The sequence below is a fragment of the Palaemon carinicauda genome, unplaced genomic scaffold, assembly GCF_036898095.1.
Source record: "Palaemon carinicauda isolate YSFRI2023 unplaced genomic scaffold, ASM3689809v2 scaffold801, whole genome shotgun sequence".
In the NCBI taxonomy this organism is placed as follows: domain Eukaryota; kingdom Metazoa; phylum Arthropoda; class Malacostraca; order Decapoda; family Palaemonidae; genus Palaemon; species Palaemon carinicauda.
The window spans coordinates 26,832-52,734 of NW_027172096.1; the positions used below are offsets into that span (position 1 = coordinate 26,832).

The 25,903-nt window shown below is 42.7% G+C and overlaps 1 long non-coding RNA gene across 2 annotated transcripts in view; it reads left to right on the forward strand.

The window, feature by feature from the left end:
• Positions 1-25,650, forward strand: part of LOC137637521 (uncharacterized) — a 41,558-nt gene extending 15,908 nt beyond the window's left edge. Inside the window, exons 2-5 of one of the 2 annotated variants that reach the window (XR_011043682.1) lie at positions 7,328-7,640; positions 19,364-19,472; positions 21,925-22,055; positions 24,771-25,650. This is a non-coding gene — a long non-coding RNA (uncharacterized lncRNA). The remainder of the gene's footprint in view (positions 1-7,327; positions 7,641-19,363; positions 19,473-21,924; positions 22,056-24,770) is intronic. The other variant, XR_011043683.1, reaches the window with a different exon arrangement.
• Positions 25,651-25,903: the final 253 nt, after the last annotated feature.

Below are 25,903 nucleotides of genomic sequence, written 5' to 3' on the forward strand. Positions count from 1 at the left end.
TCCTCCATCCGAGTTCTCTCTAGGCATGCAACCTATTAAGTCTGCCTACACTAAGCTTGTCTTCGCTAGATCATCAAAGAGAGCTTTGAGAATGTTAGGGGATTGGTTGCAGTCCAAGCAGCAACTGGGAAGGACGTCTTTTATGTTTCCGCCTCCTAAGCTGACTTCTAAGGCGGGCGTCTGGTATGCCACGGGAGAGGAACCAGGCTTGGGGGTCCCTGCCTCTGCCCAGGCTGACTTCTCAAGTTTGGTTGACTCTCCACGAAGGTCGGCTATGAGACGCTCTAAGGTCTGCTGGACCTTTTCTGACCTGGACCACTTCTTAAAGGGAGTCTTTCGCGCCTTTGAAATTTTTAATTTCCTCGACTGGTGCCTGGGGGCCTTGAGCAAGAAGACTGCCCCTTCTGACAAAGACTCGGCCATGCTGATCATGTCCTGTATGGACAAAGCAATTCGCGATGGTTCCGGCGAACTTGCCTCTATGTTTGTATCGGGAGTCCTCAAGAAAAGGGAACAACTTTGCTCCTTCCTTTCCACTGGTATCACCTCTTGCCAAAGGTCACAGTTACTTTTTGCTCCTCTTTCTAAGTTCCTGTTTCCTGAGGATCTTATCAAGGAATTGTCTGCGGCTCTTATACAGAAGGATACGCATGACCTCGTGGCCTCTTCAGCACGGAAGGCTAAGGTTGCACCTTCAGTACCTAGAACTTACCGCACCCCAGTGGCTGATACTCCTGCTACCAGATTTATTCCGCCCTTTCGTGGCAGAGCCCCCAGCCGAGGAGGTACCCGCCCAGACGGTCACAGGGGCAGGTCCAAGAAAGGTACCAAGTCTTCGAAAAGCAAACATTGACTCTCCTCCTCTCCAGACAGCTGTAGGAGCCAGACTCAAGACCTTCTGGCAAGCTTGGGAAAGAAGAGGTGCAGACGCCCAGTCTGTCAAGTGGCTAAGGGAGGGTTACAGGATCCCATTCTGCCGCAATCCCCCTCTGACCACTTCTCCCATCAACCTCTCTCCCAACTACAAGGAGAAGGACAAGAGGCTAGCGTTACATCAAGAGGTGTCGCTCCTGTTACAGAAGGAGGCAGTGGTGATAGTCCGGGATCATCAATCCCCGGGCTTCTACAACCGTCTCTTCCTGGTGGCCAAGAAGACAGGAGGTTGGAGACCGGTGCTGGACGTCAGTGCGCTCAATGCTTATGTCACCAAGCAGACGTTCACTATGGAGACGACGAAGTCGGTCCTAGCAGCGGTCAGGCAGGAGGACTGGATGGTCTCGTTGGATCTGAAAGACGCCTACTTTCACGTCCCCATTCATCCAGACTCCCAACCTTTTCTGAGATTCGTTTTTGGAAAGGTTGTGTACCAATTCCAAGCCCTGTGTTTTGGCCTAAGCACGGCACCTCTGGTGTTTACGCGACTGATGAGGAATATTGCGAAATTCCTCCACTTGGCGGACATCAAAGCCTCCCTTTATTTAGACGACTGGCTTTTAAGAGCCCCCACAAGTCGTCACTGTCTGGAGAGTCTCAGATGGACTTTGGACTTGACCAAGGAACTGGGTCTTTTGGTCAACTTAGAGAAGTCCCAGCTTATTCCTTCCCAAACCATCGTTTACCTGGGAATGGAGATTCGGAGTCAAGCTTTTCGGGCTTTTCCGTCGGCCCCAAGAATCAACCAAGCCCTAGAGTGCATCCTGAGCATGCTGAAGAGGAACAGATGCTCGGTGAGACAGTGGATGAGTCTAACAGGGACCCTGTCATCGTTAGCCCTGTTCACCGAGTTAGGGAGACTCCACCTCCGCCCCCTTCAATACCATCTAGCAGCTCACTGGGACAAGAATATGACGCTCGAAGCGGTCTCTATTCCTGTTACCAAAGAGATGAAGACTACTCTCATGTGGTGGAAGAGCAACATCCTTCTCAAGGAGGGTCTCTCGTTAGCTGTTCAGACCCCCAATCTTCATCTCTATTCGGACGCATCAGACTCGGGCTGGGGCGCGACCTTGGACGGACAGGAATGCTCGGGAACATGGAACAAGGAACAGGAAACGCTTCACATCAATTGCAAGGAGTTGTTGGCAGTACATCTGGCCTTAATGAACTTCAAGTCCCTCCTGCTAAACAAGGTGGTGGAGGTGAACTCCGACAACACCACAGCCTTGGCGTACATCTCCAAGCAGGGAGGGACTCATTCGAGGAAGCTGTACGAGATAGCAAGGGACCTCCTCATTTGGTCAAGAAGTCGAAACCTCACGCTGGTAACGAGATTCATTCAAGGCAATATGAATGTCTCGGCAGATCGCCTCAGCAGGAAGGGTCAAGTCATCCCCACAGAATGGACCCTTCACAAGAACGTGTGCAACAGGCTTTGGGCCTTGTGGGGTCAGCCAACGATAGATCTGTTCGCTACCTCGATGACCAAGAGGCTCCCATTGTACTGTTCCCCAATCCCAGACCCGGCAGCAGTTCACGTGGATGCTTTTCTGCTGGATTGGTCCCACCTCGATCTATATGCATTCCCGCCGTTCAAGATCGTCAACAGAGTTATTCAGAAGTTCGTCTCTCACGAAGGGACACGGCTGACGTTGGTTGCTCCCCTTTGGCCTGCAAGAGAATGGTTCACAGAGGTACTGCAATGGCTGGTCGACGTTCCCAGGACTCTCCCTCTAAGAGTGGACCTTCTACGTCAACCTCACGTAAAGAAGGTACACCCAAGCCTCCACGCTCTTCGTCTGACTGCCTTCAGACTATCGAAAGACTCTCTAGAGCTAGAGGCTTTTCGAAGGAGGCAGCCAGAGCGATTGCCAGAGCAAGGAGGATATCCACTCGCAGAGTCTATCAATCCAAGTGGGAAGTCTTCAGAAGCTGGTGCAGAGCCAATGCAGTTTCCTCTACCAGTACCTCTGTAACCCAAGTTGCTGACTTCCTGTTGCATCTTAGGAATGTTAGATCTCTTTCGGCTCCTACGATCAAAGGGTACAGAAGTATGTTGGCAACAGTTTTCCGCCACAGAGGCTTGGATCTTTCCTCCAACAAAGATCTACAGGACATCCTTAAGTCTTTCGAGACCTCTAAAGAACGTCGCTTGTCCACTCCAGGCTGGAATCTAGACGTAGTCTTAAGGTTCCTTATGTCTCCTAGATTTGAACCTCTCCAGTCAGCCTCTTTCAAAGACCTTACTCTCAAAACTTTTCCTCGTCTGCCTTGCAACAGCCAAAAGAGTTAGTGAGGTTCACGCCTTCAGCAGGAACATAGGATTCACATCCGAAACAGCTACATGTTCCTTACAGCTCGGGTTTTTGGCAAAAAATGAACTTCCTTCACGTCCTTGGCCTAGATCGTTCGAAATTCCTAGCCTTTCCAACATGGTGGGTAACGAGCTAGAGAGAGTTCTTTGCCCTGTCAGAGCTCTTAAGTACTATCTTAAAAGGTCAAAACCTATACGAGGACAATCAGAGGCCTTATGGTGTGCCATTAAGAAACCTTCGATGCCTATGTCCAAGAACGCAGTTTCGTATTACATAAGGCTTCTGATTAGAGAAGCTCATTCTCACATGAAGGATGAAGACCTTGCTTTGCTGAAGGTAAGGACACACAAAGTGAGAGCTGTGGCTACTTCGATGGCCTTCAAACAGAACCGTTCTCTGCAGAGTATTATGGATGCAACCTATTGGAGGAGCAAGTCAGTGTTTGCATCATTCTATCTCAAAGATGTCCAGTCTCTTTACGAGAACTGCTACACCCTGGGACCATTCGTAGCAGCGAGTGCAGTAGTAGGTGAGGGCTCAGCCACTACATTCCCTTAATCCCATAACCTTTTTTAACCTTTCTCTTGAATGCTTTTATTGTTGTTTTGGGTTGTTACGGTAGGCTAAGAAGCCTTCCGCATCCTAGTTGATTTGGCGGGTGGTCAATTCTTTCTTGAGAAGCGCCTAGGTTAGAGGTTGTGTAGAGGTCCTTTAGTATGGGTTGCAGCCCTTTATACTTCAGCACCTTAGAGTTGTTCAGCCTCCTAAGAGGAACGCTGCGCTCAGTAAGGAAGACGAACTTATTAAAGGCAGAGTAATGGTTCAAGTCGACTTCCTTACCAGGTACTTATAATTTCATTGTTATTTTGAATAACTGATAATATGAAATACGGGATACTTAGCTTCTTGATTAACATATACACTGGTTTTCACCCACCCCCCTGGGTGTGAATCAGCTACATGATTATCGGGTAAGATTAATATTGAAAAATGTTATTTTCATTAGTAAAATAAATTTTTGAATATACTTACCCGATAATCATGATTTAATTGACCCACCCTTCCTCCCCATAGAGAACCAGTGGACCGAGGAAAAATTGAGGTGGTGTTGACAAGAAGTACTGCAGTACCTGGCCACAGGTGGCGCTGGTGAGTACACCCCCCTCTTGTATAGCGATCGCTGGCGTATCCCGTCCGTAGAATTCTGTCGGGCAACGGAGTTGACAGCTACATGATTATCGGGTAAGTATATTCAAAAATTTATTTTACTAATGAAAATAACATTTTCACAAGGAAGTTTCTGCTTGCAGATTTATATAGTCCTCATAATCTGATTTTAATTTTTGTGCTCAAATCCCCTTTTGCTCGTACAGTGTTCAAAATTACTCCTAAAGCAAGGTACTATACAGTACTGCCGATGATCCAACACAGCTGATTTAGATTTCACTTAATCAATATAAGCTCCAAGGTGTACATACATACATACATATACCAAAGGCACTTCCCCCAATTTTGGGGGGTAGCCGACATCAACAAGAAACAAACAAAAAAGGGGACCTCTACTCTCTACGTTCCTCCAGCCCCCTGTGGCCGCGGGGGCATAAAACAATTAGAATAGCGCCAACGTTATCCCTGCGTGTCGTAAGAGGTGACTAAAAGGGACGGGACGAGGGGGCTGGGAACCCCCTCTCCTGTATAAAAAAAATCCTGTGAGGCAGCAACAAAGAGCTCCAAGGTGTAATTCACAAAATAATTTTTTTAATCCATTGGAAGATGCTTTAGGTTTAGAGAACTGCGGCATATCCAAAATCCTTAACCCTTTTACCCCCAACGCTGTTCGGAACTTTCCAACCCTTAACCCCCAGGCATTTTTTTTTCAAGCACATTTTGCAATATATTTTTTTTTTTTAAATTGCTCTAACAGACTTAATTTTTGTCATAGAGAGGTCAGGTTGGTCTCATTCTTTTGGAAAATTCCTGAAGTTAAGTTATCAAAAATATGCAAAATAATGTAAATATCAGTTTTTTTGCAAGGACGTACCGGTGCGTCCATGGGGGTAAAGGGATGAGTTTTGTGAAACGTACCAGTTCGTCCATCGGGGGTAAAAGGGTTAATGCCCAGTTTGATTATAGTGCTGTCTTGTTACCTTCTCTAACTTTTTGGGAAGGTTATATTTTGATAGACGTGTATTTGTTTGTATGTCTGTTTGTGTGTTTGTGATTCGCATAACTCAAAAACTATTTTACCGAATCATAAATTTTGTGAGATGATTGGCCTTAATCCAAGGGCAATTTGATTAGAATTTGGAAGAGATTGGACCATAGGTCAAGGTTAAGATCATGAATTATAAAAAACACCTTCCAGCGCCTAATGAACAACATTCTGGGGGACCTACCTTTTTGCGCTGTATACGTCGACATCCTGGTATTTCCTAAGTCCCAGGACGAACATTTTCAGCACGTAAGAACAGTGTTGAAATGACCACAAGAAAACGGCCTCGTAGTGCGTTTTGACAAATGCACTTTCAGGGCCGAGAAGGTAGAATTCCTGGGACATGAATTGTCAAAGGTTTTTGATAGATTCACCAACATTTTCAGTTAGAAACTTTTCTCAAAATTTTGTTCTTAGACAAAATGTTGTAATTTTCATTTCTTTTGATATGGGCAAACAAATAATTTTTGACAAGGCAAACTTATAAGGGTGAGCGAGCTGGTTATATTCCTGGCATTCCGTGCAACTTTTTCTCCGGTATATCTAGCAGTATTTACACCTTAGAAATGGTGCTATAAGGAGCATTTCATGGAGCGACACAGGTCCCTCGCCCAGAAATAGATTTTTCCTTTATCAAAATCCCTTTTTTACTACTTACATAATATTCTCTTTTTGTATGTGAATGATGTTGACTATTTTTCAGTTCAACTTTGATGCAGCATTTCCTTCAATTAATAGTATGCAGGTACTTATTCCATTGTAATTCTTACATACATACATAACCAAGGCACTTCCCCCAATTTTGGGGGGTAGCCGACATCAAACAAATGAAACAAAAAAGGGGACGTTTCCTCTCTATGTTCCTCCCAGCCTGACAAGGGACTCAACCGAGTTCGGCTGGTACTGCTAGGGTGCCACAGCCCCCTGTGGCCGCGGGGGAATAAAAACAATTAGAATAGCGCCAATGTATCCCTGCGTGTCGTAAGAGGCGACTAAAAGGGACGGGACGAGGAGGCTAGGAACCCCCTCTCCTGTATTATAATCCTGTGAGACATCATTGTAATTCTTAAATCAAAAAAATTATAGCGATGTTAGATGGTTGAAATATAAGGGCAATAACTCATAAGTTTTATAAAGCCAATTAGAATGCAGTAATAAGAGTCATGAAACTTGACATTGAGAAATGTACAGACTTGAAATAATAAAATCACAAAATAGCTGTGAAAATCACAATGTAATATACAGTACACCCAGAGAAGGTATCTATATATATACTCATCCTAAAGTTTAATATGGCCATAATATAAGAACTTTGTTTAGAGTTGTAGACAAGATTGGGGTTACTGTATTATCCCTTCTACCCCCAATGGACGCACTGGTACGTTTTACAAAACTCATCCCTTAACCCCCATGGACGTACTAGTACGTCCTTGCAAAAATCTGCTATTTGCATTTTTTTGCATGTTTCTGATAACTTTATGAGAAACTTCAGGCATTTTCCAAAATAATGAGACCAACCTGACCTCTCTATGACGAAAATTAAGGCTGTCAGCTCAATCTAAAAAAAAATATTGCAAAACGTGCTTGAAAAAGAAAAAAGCCTTGGGGTTAAGGGTTGGAAAGTTCCAAATAGCATTGGGGGTAAAAGGGTTAATGCAGTTATGAACTAGAGTGACACAGTCAAGACCAAATTTGAACTCTTATGTAGTGTACAGTACCGTAGTGATTATTTTATCAACTGATTAGTGACCATATTGAGGAAGTCTAAATTTGAGTAATATTTATGATAAGGTTTCTTCTTTTGGAGGGGTATATTAATAATCTCGAATGTTTTACAGGAATTGATTGATTGATTGATTTAAAGTTTTCAGGCATCCTGACATCTGAGGTCATTGACGCCGGTTACACAACCCACTGCCAAATTCCCGAGGAAGAGGAGGCAGAGGAAAGGTGGGGCAGGAAGTTTAACAGCCCCTTACAAGACAGCAGGTACAATGGAGTGACACCCAACGGACATGCTGGCACTTGCACCTCCCTCTGTACCCCCAACCTCACCCCCACAGCACTAGAGACGGGCCAGAGGCGACGGTATTCCAAATGAGGTTGTTAGCTCGTGTTTCCCCTATCGGGATCCTAATGGCAGCTCGGAATCTGAACCATCAGGACTGTCCTACCAGGTAAGTCCATTCGAGCGCTGATTGATGCAGGATCTAGTGTTTTGCTATTGAAAAGGAAGCTTCTCTAACCCACCACAGAGAGAGATTTAGAAATAGCACGTCTTCAAAAGAAAGTGACCGGAGCAATTCTTATTTCCAAGCTCAAGAAAAGTAAATTGTAAGTCAAAATTATATTTATGAACCCAAGTATATTTTAAGAACTTTTATATAAAGGTGAGCTGTTACTCGACATCTAATACTTGCTATTCTAATTTAGAATTTGGATTCATGTCTGTGTCTTTCAGCTATATCAGCCATTAATCGTCGTCGTCGTCGTCATCGGCGCCCACTCGTGTCCGAGCATTGGGTTCTGTCGTTAGCCATCAGCCTCCTGAGAAAGAGATGAAGAAGGGTATAGGAAACGACAGAATGCCAGTAGCTGGGTATATTGTTTTGGGTGGTCGTGGCTTTGCTACGGCCACGCACACACACTTGGCCCACACCGTTTTCACCGCGGCTCAAGACATATGAGACAGGCGGCTTCTCCGATGTTGGTTGCATCGGGCTGCCGGGTTCTTGTTATGCCAAGGCCCGCCTTATTGCCTGCCCGACATGCATTGCCCTCTTCCGCCGGCGCTGGGAAGCTCCGCCGTTGGGGTCTTGTTTGGTTTGATTTTGGAGTTTTCCTTCTCCTAGCCTTTGCCTATCTTAAATAAAGGAGAAGCTACTGGCATTCTGTCGTTTCCTCCACCCCTCTTCATCTCTAGATAGGAGGCTGATGGCTAACGACAGAACCCAATACTCGGACACGAGTGGGCGCCGACGACGACGACGAGTAAATATTACACATTACATTTTGAAAATGAAAAATATGAAAGAAATATTGTTTTCCTAGTTTTTCAAAGTGTCAATTTGTTATTTTATTGATTAACTACCGTAGACCTATTCTTTAAAGAAATCCCTTGGGCTGCTACTTCATTAATGGAGGTGCTTTTATTGAAGCCTAACTTTACATCGAGTAGTAGTTGCTATTCCATAATGATTTTAGTGCTGTGTCTTAGATCTATCAACACAGTTATTTTTAACTAAAGCCCATTATTTTCCGAAAAGCTTTCTAGTTGAATTTCCAATTGTCTAAGGAAGTAACTTGAAGGGCGAGAATGTGTTGATTTTGTTTTGGCTTAAAAGCCAAGAGAATATAAATAACCTCAAATGCTCTCTTGCCATGGTAAACTGTTTGCTTTGATACCCATAAATTTGTTTAGCACTTCTTTGCTTCTGATGTTATGATTTTATTAAGCCTTCTCCTTTATTATATGAGTCTTTCAGTCGAGAAACATGCCAAGTGCCATTTTTAAAAAGTGTCAGAAATCGCGATTAAAGTTTGCCAATTTTCAATCGCGAATTACTCGGTAAATATAATAGCTAGGAGTTTCATATTTGTTATATATAGTAGCAAATTTTATATTTATAACAAATATGAAACTCCTAGCTGTTATATTTACCGAGTAATTCGCGATTGAAAATTGGCAATTTTCAATCGCAATTTCTGACACTTTTTAAAAATGGCACTTGGCATGTTTCTTGACTGAAAAACTCATATCTTCTCAGCCATCTTTAATGGTTGCCTTGTCCTTGTTTATTTTAAGTTGGTAAGCGACATCTTTCTGGGAAACTTTGGATTGATGGAATCCAATTACCTGTAATGCAATTGGGGTTGGTGCTGAGGTGTTTTCTTGCCTATGTTCCATCATTTGAGAGTTCCTGCCAATCAGCCGGTAATGTCTCTCAGTCGTCGGTCCTCTTCCTCATTTTATAAGGCCATGTCCATCAGCTTATTTTGAAGGCTGCTTACAATTGTTTGCTGATCTTTTTAGGAGTTTTAAGCCACTGAACAACAGTTACTTTCATGCATTATTGTTTATGGTATAGTAAGTGTGCAGAGAGGAGAGGTCCCCTTTTTTGTTTCATTTGTTTGATGTCGGCTACCCCCCAAAATTGAGGAAATGCCTTTGTATATGTATGTATATGTGCAGCTTGGTCCCCCTAACAGATCATATGGGTGTAATTGGCTTTATTTTAAATCAATTACCAGCACACTGAGGCCTTTAGTGAGGTTGCCTAGGCAAGAGCTACGGTAACCGGTAGATGCCATAACTGTCTAGTCCCTCTGTAGATGGAACCACCTCCCATAGTTGAAAGAAGATTAAGACACACACACAGTGGAGCCATTGTAGCTTTTGATCAGGCAGATTTAGGTACCGCATATTGTTGAGACCCAAAATCCATTAATGACAACCGATTTAACTGCTTTTCTATTTCATCAATCAAGGAAGTAACTGATGATTCAGATAGTTTGTTATTATGTCCTGTAACGGCAGTCTGTCTTTCCTCAAAGAAGACTGCACCCTTTTGTGCAGATATCCCTAACTTGTTTTTATGCACAGGTCAAAACAAGAAAGGAATAACTAAGAATACTATCTTATTCTGGCTCTGAGAAACATTAATGATATCCGTGGTATTGCTGCAACCTTGGCATTCTGCAAGAACCACTTGGAAACACAGGTACTCGGCTCAGGTGTATGAAAAGGTAGACCACCTTCACTGCATATCATTTGAAAGACTGCTCGTATAGGTCTCTGGATACTTTCTCCTTAGGTCCTGTGGTAGCCGCCCAACAGTTTATATAAAGACCCGTGCCCCTGCAGGACAGCTAGCATTTTGTTGCATCATCGATTACTTCAATGTTATTATGGTATGGGGAGAAGGAAAACTCCAAAATCAAACCAAACAAGACCCCAACAGCGGAGCATCCCAGCGACGGCGGAAGAGGGCAATGCCTGTCGGGCAGGCAACAAGGCGGGCCTTAACATAACAAGAACCCGGCAGTCCGATGCAACCAACATAGGAGAAGCCGCCTGTCTCATATGTCTTGAGCCGCGGTGAAAACGGTGTGGGCCAAGTGTGTGTGCATGGCCGTTGCAAAGCCACGACCACCCAAAACAATATACCCAGCTACTGGCACTCTGTCGTTTCCTCCACCCTTCTTCATCAGCAGGCTGATGGCTAACGACAGAACCCAATACTCGGACACGAGTGGGCGCCGACTACGATTATGGTATGAGAGTCGAGTGAATGGTTTCCTCTTTATTCTCTTGGGAATACCTACATTGATGACTGCGTATACAGGTAAACTCCCCACTGTGGGCAGATATATTGTTCAGTAACTTTGATGATGTTCTTACAAAAGGCCAATTTTGTTGGGTTGTGATTCCGTCACTTACCGTTATTTCAAATAAGGCTGTGTGTCCTGTTCTTCGGTTCTCTCATGAGCCAAGCATGAATGGATACTTTGGGTTAGGGGTTAGATAGACGCCCTAAATTTTATAGCTGAGGACTTTCTAAGGAAGATTCCCATATAAGTGACAAGCGTTTGTATTTGCGTAGGAACAAACTACTGTACTTATTTCAAAAGTAAATTGTAATTTTCCTAGCTATGCAAACTTGAATCATTACCTCTGCCAATAAATTTGGAAGGAGGTTATGTTTTACCCCGGTTTGTTTGTAAACAGCTTCCAAACCATAATTTTAATTGTAGATTAATGAAACATGCAGGGATTAACTGTTATGTAAAAAATTGGAAATGATTAAATTTTCAATATTAAACTTACCCGATAATCATGTAGCTGTCAACTCCGTTGCCCGACAGAATTCTATGGAGGGATACGCCAGCTATCACAATACTAGAAGGGGGTGTACTTACCAGCGCCACCTGTGGCCAGGTACTCAAGTACTTCTTGTTGACACCTCCTCAATTATTCCTCTGTCGTGCTTCCGGCAAGACGTTCTGGGATACGCTTATGGTCTTCGAGTTTATTCACGGCTAATTGGTGAAGTATTCTCTCAGATTAACGGCTGTCGCTTTACTGGAAACCTTCTTATATTAGCTAGATAGCTTTTATATAGTCCTGATTAACGGTTAACGATTTTTGCTTGTTTTTGGAACCCCCTTTGGCTAACTCTTTGGATTCAAGATGTCTGACATTTCGCAAGCCCCCTCCCATAGACGATGTAGGTCTTGCAATAGGCGTATTCCGAAGGCCTCGGTAGATCCTCACACCGCTTGTTCTGACTGTAGGGACAGGCCCTGTCAGTTAGAAAATCGATGTGAGGAATGCGCCGGACTTTCGGAATTGGAATTTGTCCGTCTTTTGAAATATTCAACTAAGTTAGAGAGAGGTAGAGTTAGGAGGAGTTCTTCTCACTCTTCACTGTTTTCCTCACCTCATGATCCCCTACCTTTTCCTACCCCTGTAGTGGCTACCCCCGAACCTACTGTGTGCCCTCCGCCTGATATGTCAGTTGTTTTGCGTGCTATTCAGGCTTTAGGCGATAAAGTAGAGTCAGTGGTAAGTGACCATAAGTCTCTGATGGCCGAAGTTAAAGAACTGAAGGTCAAGAGTGCAGTGGGTGGAGTTAGTGCCAGTGCTGTGACGAGTGCTAGTGTCAGTGCAGTGCCAAGTGCTAGTGTTAGTGCCAGTGTGGTGCGTGAGGATTTTTCTGTGCGAGCCAGTCGTCCTCCCAGTCCGGGACCTCTTGCAAGCTCCCAAGCCCAGGGGAGAAGCAATGTCGAAGGGCATAAGGGTTCGGCAGGCCTTGTTAGGCGCACAGAATTATCCTCGGTGGTTGCGGGCGTGTCTTCCAAAGACCGTCACTCCCACCTGCAGACGATTGAGCCCGTCTTTATCTCGTCCGCTGATCAACTGTCAGGGAAGAAACGTTGGTCTCAGGTCTCGAGACCGCTTAAACGTAGAGTCCAGTCCGCGAGTGCTCAGCCAGGTTGCAGTCATTGGCTCAGCTCTGACTCGCCTCAGTCATCTGTCGACTGTACTCCGCCTAAGAGGAGTAAGGTTCTGCCACAACAGAGCTCGACTGTTAAGGCTTTACCTCAGTCTACTGTCGTTTCTGCCGATCCCAAGTGGACTCTGCTTCAGTCCATGCAAGCACAGCTTTCGGACTTGATGCGTGAGTGTCGGGCTGAGAGTGTTGCACCTCCGCCTCCGCCTACACTCCCTCCGCCTGTTCTCGCTCCGCCTGCGCTCGCCCCGCCTGCGCTCGCTCCGCCTGGTCGCAGCACCATCTGCCAGGCGTACGATGTTGAGCCACATTCTGAGTTCGCTGTTCCCAGTGGTGTTCAGCCTCAGCCTTCTTTAAGGCAACCTTTACTTTGGGATCAGGAGGATTATTCCACTCTTCCTCCGCCTCCCCTTGCTGCTCCACCAGTGGTGCAACTCTCGGTTGAGGTACAACAACCTCTCCCGTCCATGAGTCAGTCTCCTCAGCTCTCGCTGCAGCGAGCTCAACCCTCCTCAAGGCAAGCTCCTCTACACCCTGGACTTGCACCTCAGGAGCCTCAGCTTGCGAGAACTTTACCTTGTTCTGCGCAGCCTCAACCTCATCATGCTCCGCTCATATCACAGGAACAGGAACTTGCTACTCCGCCTCCGTCCTCCGCTCAGCAAGCGCAATCCTTGGGTTCAACCTCTCTTGCTAGGAGTCAACCTCCTCCACCCATGCGCCTTCCTTCTGCTTCGTCTGTTGTTCAGCCTTTGCAGTCTGAGCCTCAGGTTTTCCCTCAACAGTTACTTGAAGAGGAAACCACTGTTATTGTTCCTACCCGTTCTGACTCTGCGGTTCAGCATTCTTGTCCGATCTCTTCGCTACACTCTGGTGATGAGGTGTCGGATGATGAGGAGGCACACCTGGATCCCTCATCAGACGTGGACGAATCCAAGCTTTCTCCACAGTCTATTGATTTTCGTAAGGTCTTGGCTCTACTCAGGGAGATTTACCCAGACCACTTTGTCTCTGCTATTCCCCGCTCTCCGCCATCTGAGTTTTCGCTGGGCGTACAACAAGCTAAGTCCACCTATACTAAGCTTGTCCTAGCTAGATCCTCTAAGAGGGCTTTAAGGATCTTAGGGGAGTGGCTGCAGTCTAAACAACACCTTGGCAAGACTTCCTTCATGTTCCCTCCAACGAAGCTCACTTCGAAAGCGAGCGTTTGGTATGCCACAGGGGAAGCACCAGGCTTGGGAGTACCTGCCTCTGCCCAGGCTGACTTCTCAAGTCTGGTAGACTCGCCTCGGAGAACTGCTATGAGGCGCTCGAAGGTTTGTTGGACCTTCTCAGACCTGGATCACTTACTGAAAGGGATGTTTAGAGCATTTGAAATGTTCAACTTTCTCGACTGGTGCCTGGGGGCCCTCAGCAAGAAAACCTCTCCTGCGGACAAAGATTCTGCCATGCTATTAATGTCCTGCATGGATAAGGCCATCAGAGATGGATCGGGTGAGCTAGCGTCGATGTTTGTATCAGGGGTGTTGAAGAAAAGGGAACAACTGTGTACCTTCCTTTCCGCCAGCATTACACCTTGCCAACGGTCACAACTCCTTTTTGCTCCGCTCTCGAAGTTCCTCTTTCCCAAAGAGCTAGTTAAGGACTTGTCTGCTGCCCTGATACAAAAGGATACGCACGATCTTGTAGCCTCATCGGCTCGTAAGTCTAAGGTTGCTACCTCAGTCCCCAAGACTTATCGCTCCCCAGTGGCTGATACCCCTGCCACGAGGTTCATACCGCCCTTTCGTGGTAGAGCCCCCAGCCGAGGAAGCTCCCGTCCAGACTCTCACAGGAGCAAGTCTAGGAAAGGATCCAGGACATCTAAAGGGAAAAACTGACTCTCCGCTTCTCCAGACAACAGTAGGAGCCAGACTCAAGATCTTCTGGCGAGCCTGGGAGAAGAGAGGTGCAGACGCACAGTCTGTCAGTTGGCTGAGGAACGGTTACAGGATTCCATTCTGCCTCAAACCACCTCTGACCACATCGCCCATCAACCTCTCTCCCAACTACAAAGAAGAGGACAAGAGGCTAGCATTGCAACAGGAGGTGTCGCTACTTGTGCAGAAGAAGGCAGTGGTTATAGTCCGGGACCATCAATCCCCGGGCTTCTACAACCGTCTCTTTCTTGTGGCCAAGAAGACAGGAGGTTGGAGACCGGTGCTGGACGTCAGCGCTCTCAACGAGTATGTCACCAAGCAGACGTTCACGATGGAGACGACCAAGTCGGTCTTAGCAGCGGTCAGACAGGAGGACTGGATGGTCTCGTTGGACTTGAAAGATGCATACTTTCACGTTCCTATTCATCCAGACTCCCAACCTTTCCTGAGATTCGTTTTCGGAAAGGTTGTCTATCAATTCCAAGCCCTGTGTTTTGGCCTAAGCACAGCTCCTATGGTCTTTACTCATCTGATGAGGAATGTAGCAAAATTCCTACACTTGTCGAACATCAGAGCCTCCCTCTACCTAGACGACTGGCTGTTGAGAGCCTCCACGAGTCGTCGTTGTCTGGAGAATCTCAATTGGACTTTAGACTTAATCAGAGACCTAGGTCTATTAGTCAATATAGAGAAGTCTCAACTCATTCCCTCCCAATCCATTGTGTACCTGGGAATGGAGATTCGGAGTCAGGATTTTCGGGCTTTTCCATCGGCCCCCAGGATAAGCCAAGCCCTAGAGTGCATCATGAGCATGCTGAAGAGGAGCAGTTGCTCAGTGAGACAGTGGATGAGTCTCACAGGGACCCTCTCATCACTGGCCCTGTTTGTCGAGCTAGGGAGACTCCACCTCCGCCCTCTTCAATTCCATCTTGCAGCTCATTGGGACAAGGGTTCGACTCTAGAAGCAGTCTCTATCCCTATCAACCAAGAGATGAAGACCACTCTCCTGTGGTGGAAGCACAACCTCCTTCTCAAGGAGGGTCTATCATTGGCCATTCAGACCCCCAATCTTCATCTCTTCTCAGATGCATCGGACTCGGGCTGGGGTGCAACCTTGGACGGACGGGAATGCTCGGGAATGTGGAACGAGGAACAAGGATTACTCCACATCAACTGCAAGGAGCTGCTAGCAGTTCATCTAGCCCTGTTGAACTTCAAGTCCCTCCTGCTAGGCAAAGTGGTGGAGGTGAACTCAGACAATACCACAGCCTTGGCTTACATCTCCAAGCAAGGAGGGACCCATTCGAGGAGCCTATACGAGATCGCAAGGGACCTCCTCATTTGGTCAAGAGGTCTAAACCTCACTCTGGTCACGAGGTTCATTCAGGGCGATATGAACGTTTCAGCAGATCGCCTAAGCAGAAGGAATCAGGTCATTCCCACGGAATGGACCCTCCACAAGAGTGTGTGCAACAGACTTTGGACCTTGTGGGGTCAACCTACCATAGATCTGTTTGCCACCTCCATAACCAAGAGACTTCCGCTGTATTGTTCCCCTGTTCCAGACCCTGCAGCAGTTCATGTGGATGCTTTTCTACTGAACTGGTCCCATCTCGACCTGTACGCATTCCCTCCGTTCAAGATAATAAACAAAGTTCTGCAGAAATTCGTCTCGCATGAAGGGACACGGCTGACGCTGGTTGCTCCCCTTTGGCCTGCAAGAGAATGGTTCACAGAGGTACTTCAATGGCTAGTCGACTTCCCCAGGACTCTACCTCTAAGAGTGGACCTTCTACGTCAACCTCACGTAGACAGGTTGCACCCAAACCTCCACGCTCTTCGGCTGACTGCCTTCAGACTGTCGAAAGATTCGCTAGAGCTAGAGGCTTTTCGAAGGAGGCAGCCAGTGCGATTGCCAGAGCAAGAAGGGTTTCCACTCGTAGAGTCTACCAGTCTAAGTGGGAGGTCTTCCGAAGCTGGTGTAGAGCCAATTCAATATCCTCTACCAATACCTCTGTGATCCAAATAGCTGACTTCCTTCTACATCTTAGGAATGAGAGATCCCTTTCAGCACCTACGATTAAAGGATATAGGAGTATGTTGGCTTCAGTTCTCCGCCACAGAGGTTTGGACCTGTCTTCCAACAAGGACCTTCAAGACATTCTTAAGTCTTTTGAGACGTCTAAAGAACGTCGTCTTTCCACTCCAGGCTGGAATCTAGACGTAGTCTTAAGGTTCCTTATGACATCTAGGTTCGAACCTCTCCAGTCAGCTTCCTTCAAGGACCTTACCCTCAAGACTCTTTTTCTCGTTTGCCTTGCAACAGCTAAGAGAGTCAGTGAGGTTCATGCCTTCAGCAAGAACATTGGTTTCACAACCGAATCTGCAACATGTTCTTTTCAGCTTGGATTCCTAGCAAAGAACGAGCTTCCTTCACGTCCTTGGCCTAGATCGTTCGAAATACCTAGCCTCTCCAACATGGTAGGTAACGAACTAGAGAGAGTTCTTTGCCCTGTCAGAGCTCTCAAATATTATCTTAAGAGGTCTAAACCTCTTCGAGGACAGTCAGAAGCCTTATGGTGTGCCATCAAGAAACCCTCGAGACCCATGTCCAAGAATGGGCTTTCGTATTATATAAGGCTTCTGATCAGAGAAGCACATTCTCACTTAAAGGAGGAAGACCTTGCATTGCTGAAGGTAAGGACCCACGAAGTAAGAGCCGTAGCTACTTCGATGCCTTTAATAAAAACCGTTCTCTGCAGAGCATAATGGATGCAACCTATTGGAGGAGCAAGTCAGTGTTTGCATCATTTTATCTGAAAGATGTCCAGTCTCTTTACGAGAACTGCTACACCCTGGGACCATTCGTAGCAGCGAGTGCAGTAGTAGGTGAGGGCTCAGCCACTACATTCCCTTAATCCCATAACCTTTTTTAACCTTTCTCTTGAATACTTTTATTGTTGTTTTTATGGTTGTTACGGTAGGCTAAGAAGCCTTCCGCATCCTTGGATTTGGCGGGTGGTCTATTCATTCTTGAGAAGCGCCTGGGTTAAAGGTTTGGTAGAGGTCCTTTAGTAGGGGTTGCAACCCCGTGTACTTTGGCACCTTTGGGTTGATTCAGCCTCCAAGAGGAACGCTGCGCTCAGTAAGGAAGACGAACTTTAAATAAAGAGGCAGAGTAACGGTTCTATTCGACTTCCTTACCAGGTACTTATTATTTCATTGTTATTTGAGATAACTGTTATATGAAATATGGGATACTTAGCTATCCTTTAATCTTGTACACTGGTTTTCACCCACCTCCCTGGGTGTGAATCAGCTACATGATTATCGGGTAAGTTTAATATTGAAAAATGTTATTTTTATTAATAAAATAAATTTTTGAATATACTTACCCGATAATCATGATTTAATCGACCCTCCCTTCCTCCCCAGAGAGAACCAGTGGACCGAGGAATAATTGAGGAGGTGTCAACAAGAAGTACTTGAGTACCTGGCCACAGGTGGCGCTGGTAAGTACACCCCCTTCTAGTATTGTGATAGCTGGCGTATCCCTCCATAGAATTCTGTCGGGCAACGGAGTTGACAGCTACATGATTATCGGGTAAGTATATTCAAAAATTTATTTTATTAATAAAAATAACATTTTTGGAAGGTTGGCCAAGCAAAATGTCCAATTCACGTAATCAGCCACAATTTTGTACATTGTTGTCACAGAGATTTCAAATTTTAGTTTATATTTGAGTGTATGAAAATCAACGCACATTAATACATGTTAAGGTCAAAGGTCAAGGTTTAAGTGCAAGCTTCTATGGTGAGGAATGCGCTATACTGAGTGCCCCTCTAGTTTATTTATATTTCCCACCTCATTCACGCGACAAGTCCTGACCAAGAACAGAGTGATAACAAAGGAGCTAGCTCTGACACCCTGAGCCAGGTGGGAATAATCTGCAACCGTACAATGTTGCTAACCCCATGATATTTCATCAATTTTGTTGTAACAAAACAACAGAGGTAACCCATATAAAGAACTCAGGTTTGTATAGCTAGGAAAAACACAACTTTCTTTTAAAATTTGTAGTATTTTGGCCGTTAATAAACTTGTCTTTTAATCGTATATGTTCTGACCTAAAAACAAACCTTTTGTTCTTAAAACAAGAGAAACTTCATTAAAAAATGATATTCTTTGATTTTTTTTATTTCCATTTACGTATATCAATTCTACTGCCATTTCCTCTTCATGCTGCTTATTCTATCTGTTGAGATACTACCGCTAGAGTTATTGGGTCGTTTCAACTGGCCATATTGTACTACACTAGATCCCCTTCTGGTTACTGCTCATTTTCCCTTCGCCTACACATACACCGAATAGTCTGGCCTTTTCTTTCCCATTCTCCTCCGTCTTAATTCACCTGACAACACTATCACCAAACAATTCTTTTTTGCCTAAGGGGTTAACCACTGCACTGTATTTGTTCTGTATCTACTTTCTACATGGTAAGGATAGAAGAGACTCTTTAGCTATGGTAAGCACCTCTTTTAGGAGAAGGATACAGTACTCTAAAATCAAACCATTGTTCTCTAGTCTTGGGTAGTGCCATAATTGTACCACTGTCTTGGGTTAGAGTTCTTTTGCTTGAAGGTACACTCCGTCACACTTCTGTTTCCTTATTTTCTTTCCTCACTAGACTATTTTCCCTGCTGGAGCCCTTTGGGCTTATAGCATCCTGCATATTCAATGAGGGTTGTAGCTTAGCTAGTAATAATAATCATAATATTTACATGTAATTTTAACAGGTATGGACATTTTCCTAACCCTAAAATGATGGTCAGAGATTTTATTCTTGTGCCTAAGATATTTTGTTAGTCATTTTATTAGTAAAGAGTCTTTTCTTATGTATTTGTTTACACTTTTGATAACAATCTTCAATCAATCTTGGTCAATCTGAATGATCCATCTTCTTTCAGGATGTCCGAGAAACTAATCGCCTCAACTGAGGTGGATTAAATAGCGTCTCGCACGGTCTGCTCGTTAATCCTGTTGCTCGGACACTTTCCAAACACAGAGCTTTTCCAGGTATGGTAATATACTCTTCCATTTAGTTCATTGGTTTCCAAGAGACCCGATGTAAGTTGATTTTCACTCTATAAAGGGAGGCTCTTAACTTCCAAACATCCAGATATACCAACGCAAATCCAACTGAAATTCTAAATGTCAGATATTTTATAAACAGTTCATGATGAAACGCTGTAATTGAACAAAATGATTTCATTTAATACAGAACTTTCATTACTTATCTGCTACCATTTTATATAATCCTTATACAGTAGTAAGCTTCTGTGTGAAGTACAGTACTGAAAAGTACACTTATAAAACTACTTAACTAAGATTTTATTTTTGTAGACTGACCTAAAGTTGGAACTGACATGCCAAGAGGGAGTATTAATGTAATATCAAAAGGGCTTATCAGTGTAAAGGTCATTTTCTATCCATTTATTGTAATTTAATAATGATTTTCTTTCAGGAAATGTTTAGAATATACTTTTTTACCCTACTGTATATTGCTAGAATTTACAAAATGCTCCCCAGTTCCAATTTAATTTTTATGTCATCTCACTGCAGACAGAAATGCTCCCCAGTTTCCATTTAGTGCAGTGTGCCCTTTTGAAAGGGATTGGTGCACTTGTTAAATGTTGGAGGTACTTGTAATAATAATAGCTTTGCTTTTTAGGTATTTTTATATATACCAGTATCTATTTATTCTTTAAATATTAGAAATTATTTAAGGATTGGAGTAAAGTGTCTTTTGAAAGGATTGGTGAACTAGTTAAGATTTGCAGGGATTTATAGCATTAATAGTTTTGGTTTTTAAGTAATTTTACACAACCTGGAATTATTTTCTGTTTAAAAGTATATTAGAAATATTTTACGTAAATGCTACCATAAGAATTTCATACTCTCAAAAGCCTAAAATTGTCGAGAAAATAAAGTCATTTAAAAAACATAAGGACAAGGGTAGTTAAAAAGAGGCCAATAATGTAAAAAAAGAAATAAATTATAATTGCATTTAGTAGAATGGTCAGCTTGGTTGATGCTGAAGATAGACACTGGTTTAGAGACTGAAAGATTCATTTTTATTTTCTTTATGCATTTTTTCTGTTTCACTATCATCTTCAGTATAGATGCTCTCTTTATAATTGGACTTTTAGTAATGAAGCAAAGTTTATTTTGAATGATGTACTGTAGTGCATTTTTTTATACACTTTATTTGACAACTCACTCAGTATCTTTGTAACCAAAGTTTGAAACGATTGGTTGGTCTTGAAATTTATCCATAAGCCGAAAGAATATTTGAGTTTTCAACACTTCCAGTTTAATGTATATAGTCATCCCCCCCCCTTATCGAGGATTCGCATTTTGCGAGGGGCCTTGGAACGTAACACTCACTAAAAGCGGGTCATGGCTGTATGTAGAATATATATTTTGAATACTACTAATAAATGCTGTGATATTCTCAGACAAGTCCCATGTATGAGGAACTGTTGCCTTATTTACAGGAGCTCAGATTTACTAAGCTGCAACTGTTGTTGGAAAAGCAGGATGACATAAGCCCAAGGGCTCCAAGTGGGGAAATATTCCAATTTAAAAAGAAAGTAAGGAAATAAACTATATGAGAAGTAATGAACAATTGAAATAACATATTTTAAAACCAGTAACAACATTAAATTAGATCTGTCATATATCAACAATGAGGAAAGACTTCCGTCAGCCTGTTCAACATAAAAACATTTGCTGCATGTTTGAACTTCTGAAGTTCCACCGATTCAACTGCCTGATTAGGAAGGTCATTCCACAATCTGGCCACGGCTGGAATAAAACTTCCAGAATATTGTGTAGTGTTGAGTCTTGTGATTGAGAAGGCATGACTGTTAGTATACCCGAACTGCGTCACAATCACTCGCATGAAAAGGAGCATGATTATGATCATAATGTATTTATTTTAATGTTACGATTCTCAAAATATTTTATTTTTCCATGTTTTCTTTCCTTGCTGGGCTGCTTTACCTGTTGGAGCTACGGTTCTCAAAATATTTAAGTTTTCCTTGTTTCCCTGGGCTTATACCATCCTTCTTTTCCAACTAGGGTTGTAGCTTAGTAAGTAATGATAATAATAATTATAATAATAATGATGAGGATTAAAACCTGAACATGTATTATTCAGGGAACTGCATTTTCATCATATAGGTGGTCCCTAACTTACAAACATTCACAGAAACAAACTTAAGATAACAAGGATAAGATTAATAAATACTGTAATAAAAAAAACATTTGTAATAACCCGATATCTATTTCATATGAAACCTGACTATTTGTTGACTTTTCTACCGGGAAATCATAGTCATGGGTTTCAGGTTAGGGTTACCCTAGGTCAAAGTTTAACTAAATTTGACTTGCAAACAGCTTCTTCTAACCTATTAAATTTGTACGTTTAAGGACCTTCTGTACTGTTTATTTCTTCCTTTTGCAGATCTTGTGGAAGATGGGCATTTCACGGCACCCCAGATGTGTGTCCAGCCGTTTCCAGTCTAATCGGAGCCTTGGGCCACATTTTGGTCCCCTCGTCACCAGAGAAAGATGCTGTCCTGAGTGTGATAGCTGGTAGGTAAAATGGAAATTACCTGGAGATCTAGGAATTTAATCCAAGAAATCTATTGCCTTGACTTCTCTGATCTATTGATCAGAGAAGTCATAAACATAAACATATATAAACTCACACCAATAATTATCAAAATAATCATTATCATGTCATTACACAATCGCCATTACCACCAAGTCGGTACATAAGTAACAATTAACTACAAAAGAGTCACTTACGACAATGCCCCATCTCTGATACCCATCAGAAATCTCTTGTAACAAACGTCAAGTAATTTCTCCTATCAGCTGTAGCATGAACACACATCCTTAAAGAACTCAAGTTACATGTCAAAACCATTTTGGATTGCAAGAGGAGTGCACAGTTGCACTTCTCACTAACAACGCACGTAAACCCAGTAACGTGTACAACCCCCATCGGCTTCACAGTGGATTCGTTGGTAGTCACACCCCTACCAACCAACACCACAATTATACGCACACACTTTACTAAACTTGAAAGTTATGACAAAGAAGAAAATATATTATTATTATTACTAGCCAAGCTACAACCTGAGTTGGAAAAGCAGGATGCTATAAGCCCAAAGGTTCCAATGGGAAATAATAGCCCAGTGAGGAAAGGAAATAAATAAAATACAAGAGAAGTAATGAACAACTATAAAATATTTTAAGAATGGTAACAACATTGAAATAAATCTTTCATTTAAAAACTATAAAATAAAAAAAAAAGAACAAGATGAAGAGTTATATGACAGAATAGTGTGCCCAAGTGTACTCTCAAGTAGAGAACTCTACCCCAAGGCATTGGAAGGCTATGGTACTACCTGAGACTAGAGGACAATGGTTTGATTTCTCACTGTTTGTTCATGATTACGGAACTGATCTAAAAATTGCACATATGCCTGACCTGGCACACAAGAATCCTTGCAAAAAAACGCTTTGCAGTGTTTGTATCTTCCCTTTGCTACTTTGTTCAGGAATGGAGCTCTCAAACTGACTTGCTGATTCTGCAAACTATGATGAAGCTGTGGCCAGAATTTGGGTAGTGCTATAGCCTCTGTCCCATGGTCTTCCACTGTCTTGGGTTAGAGTTCTCTTGCTTGACGGTACACTCGAGCACACTGTTCTATCTAGTTTCTCTTCCTCTTGTTTTGTTGAAGTTTTTATTGTTTATATAGGAAATATTTATTTTAATGTTATTACTATTCTTAAAATATTCTATTTTCCCTTGTTTCCTTTCCTTACTGGACTATTTTCTCTGTTGGGGGCCATGGGCTTATAGCATCCTGCTCTTCCAACTACAGTATAGTCAATTTCTTTTAGAGATGCAGATTTGCATTGACTCGCAACTGTGCCCTTTTAGCTCGGAAAAGTTTCCTGATCGCTGATTGGTTGGACGAGATCATTCTAACCAATCAACGATCAGGAAACTTTTCCGAGCTAAAAGGGCACCGCTGCGAGTCGGTGCAAATCTGCCTCGATAAAAGAAATGGACTATATGATTGTAGCTTAGCATTTAATAATAATAATAATAAGAGAAGACAAGTGTGCACTGGAAGTTGCATATTTATGAAAAATTAATTAGAAAATGAAGATAATTTTTGTGGATTCAAACTTCTGAGACTAAAATAGCAATCCGGGGTGCACAAGCTTTAGCTAGGCTACTATAGAATCCTCACCTAAGAGCCCAGCTTCACACTGAGATCCTCGTAATTGTGTCACGAACGGGGCATTTGCCACAGTATTTGTTGCAAAATTGATAAAACACAAGATAACCAGTTGTAAAAATACATAGTTCATATATTGTTAACCTTTTTACCCCCAACGCTATTTGGAATTTTCCTACCCTTAACCCACAGGCATTTTTTTTTCAAGCACATTTTGCAATATATTTTTTTTCTTAATTTCCCTAACAGCCTTAATTTTTGTCATAGAGAGGTCAGGTTGGTCTCATTATTTTGGAAAATGCCTGAAGTTTCTCATAAAGTTATCAAAAATATGCAAAAAAAATGTAAAGAACAGTATTTTTGCGAGGACGTACCGGGTTAATGATGATGATAGTAATAATGTTATTTTGGACAAAAAAAAATAACCACCACATTGTAAAGCCCCTCTTTGTAGAATAAAGTACTTGCATTTGAAAAGGGTGATTCAAGAGAAAAGAAATCGGGAAAGTACAGTACTGTGCGGTAAAAATTAAAGGCACATACGAACAGCAGCTTGGAAACAAGTCCTCTGAATTATGGTGTAGAAACCTCACTCTACGAGTTAGTGTAGTAATATGGTGTAGATGTAAGTATGAAATTGTCTATTTCTTTAGGAAGATCATTCCACCATCTGGTATGTAGGCTACAGTAACTGTATTTCAAATAATCTTTATTTTTCCATTTAGTTTTACAATAGATTTCAATCAATCATGACTTCTACTTGATGAAACCAACTCGTGTTTAATTTGTCTTGAAGGCACATCTTAAGTCTCCTCACTTATTCAAACTACTATATAGTGTTTGGCTTAATTTCTCGTATTGTACAAATGAATTTAAAACGACCTGTTCTTACGTTTCGTAAACAGCCTTGTTTCTCCGGCCAGCTGTGCTGCTGCCAAACAATCTTCTATTATAGTCATCCAATATATTCTTTGTGTTATTAGGATCTGTTCAACAGTTTTTGAAGTGTTTATGTCTTGACGAATTATAAGTGCTCTAAATTTTTTTTCAGGTGCTGCCGACGTTAATAGAAGAATGTGACGAGGCGATTCTAAAGATGACTTGCGTCACCAACCCGAAAATGTAACGGACATGGCCGAGGAAGAGAACGGATGGATCATCACTCATTTTATTCTTCCTCCAATACTGATTCTCGATACAGTAGTTCCTTAATTATGTAATACATAATCAAAGAAAAGGTGTAAGGTGTACAGTATTTATTATTCCCAATAATCTGTCTAATTGTAAATAGCTGGTTTGGTGTTAATCTTCGAGGAACCTGCCTGGTATTCTCCCACAACAGTCTTTGCATAAACAACTAACCTGTATTTTAATATTATTGTGAAGATTTTGTTAGCTGTTGACCAAAGACTTATTCCATGATAATTTTTACAAATTAGTAAATCTCCCTTTTTGTGTAATGGTACAATGATTCCTTCTTCCCAGTCATCAGACTCTTTTATTAGTTTTAATGTCTCCAAAGGCTGGTTCCTCCATTTCAATTTCATGACCATATAATATCGTGTCGGAAATGTTTCGTTGGGTTCTTGTCTGTTCAATAATTCTTCAAAGTAGTTTCCCTCTCAATCATTGCTTCCTCATCTTCTGTTATCATATTTCCTTGATCATCTCTTATCATTGCGGGTCTTGCTTGATGTCTTTTCCTCAGCTTTCCAATTCCCTGATAGTGTTGTCTAACTCTACCCTCCCTTCTGTTTTTATCAGTCTCCTCTAATTCTTCATTGAGTGCCCCTCTCTTTGTCTTGTCACTCGATTTACTTCCTTATTCCCTTGCCTTAGTGTTCCTTGCAATTCTTCATTATTTGGATTTTGAAGTGTTGCTAAATATGCTATTTTTCTGGCTTTTGTTTTTTCTTCATTAAATCAATGATTCTTCTTCAGCTGCTTCCTTTATTGTCTCTGTTGTGTTCTTCCATAGTGTATTCACATGAAACCTTGTTAAGTCTTCCTGGTCTTCCAGTATATCGAGTGTCTGTTAACAATTTGTAAGCTTTACCTGGAAATTATTTCGAATTTTATCATTCTTGATCAACATGAAAACGTACATTTTTCTCCATTGGTGTTGACCTTTTCGTTGACAGTCTTGCTACCTCCGATGCCTTAGATGACCGCGGAGGTAGCAGC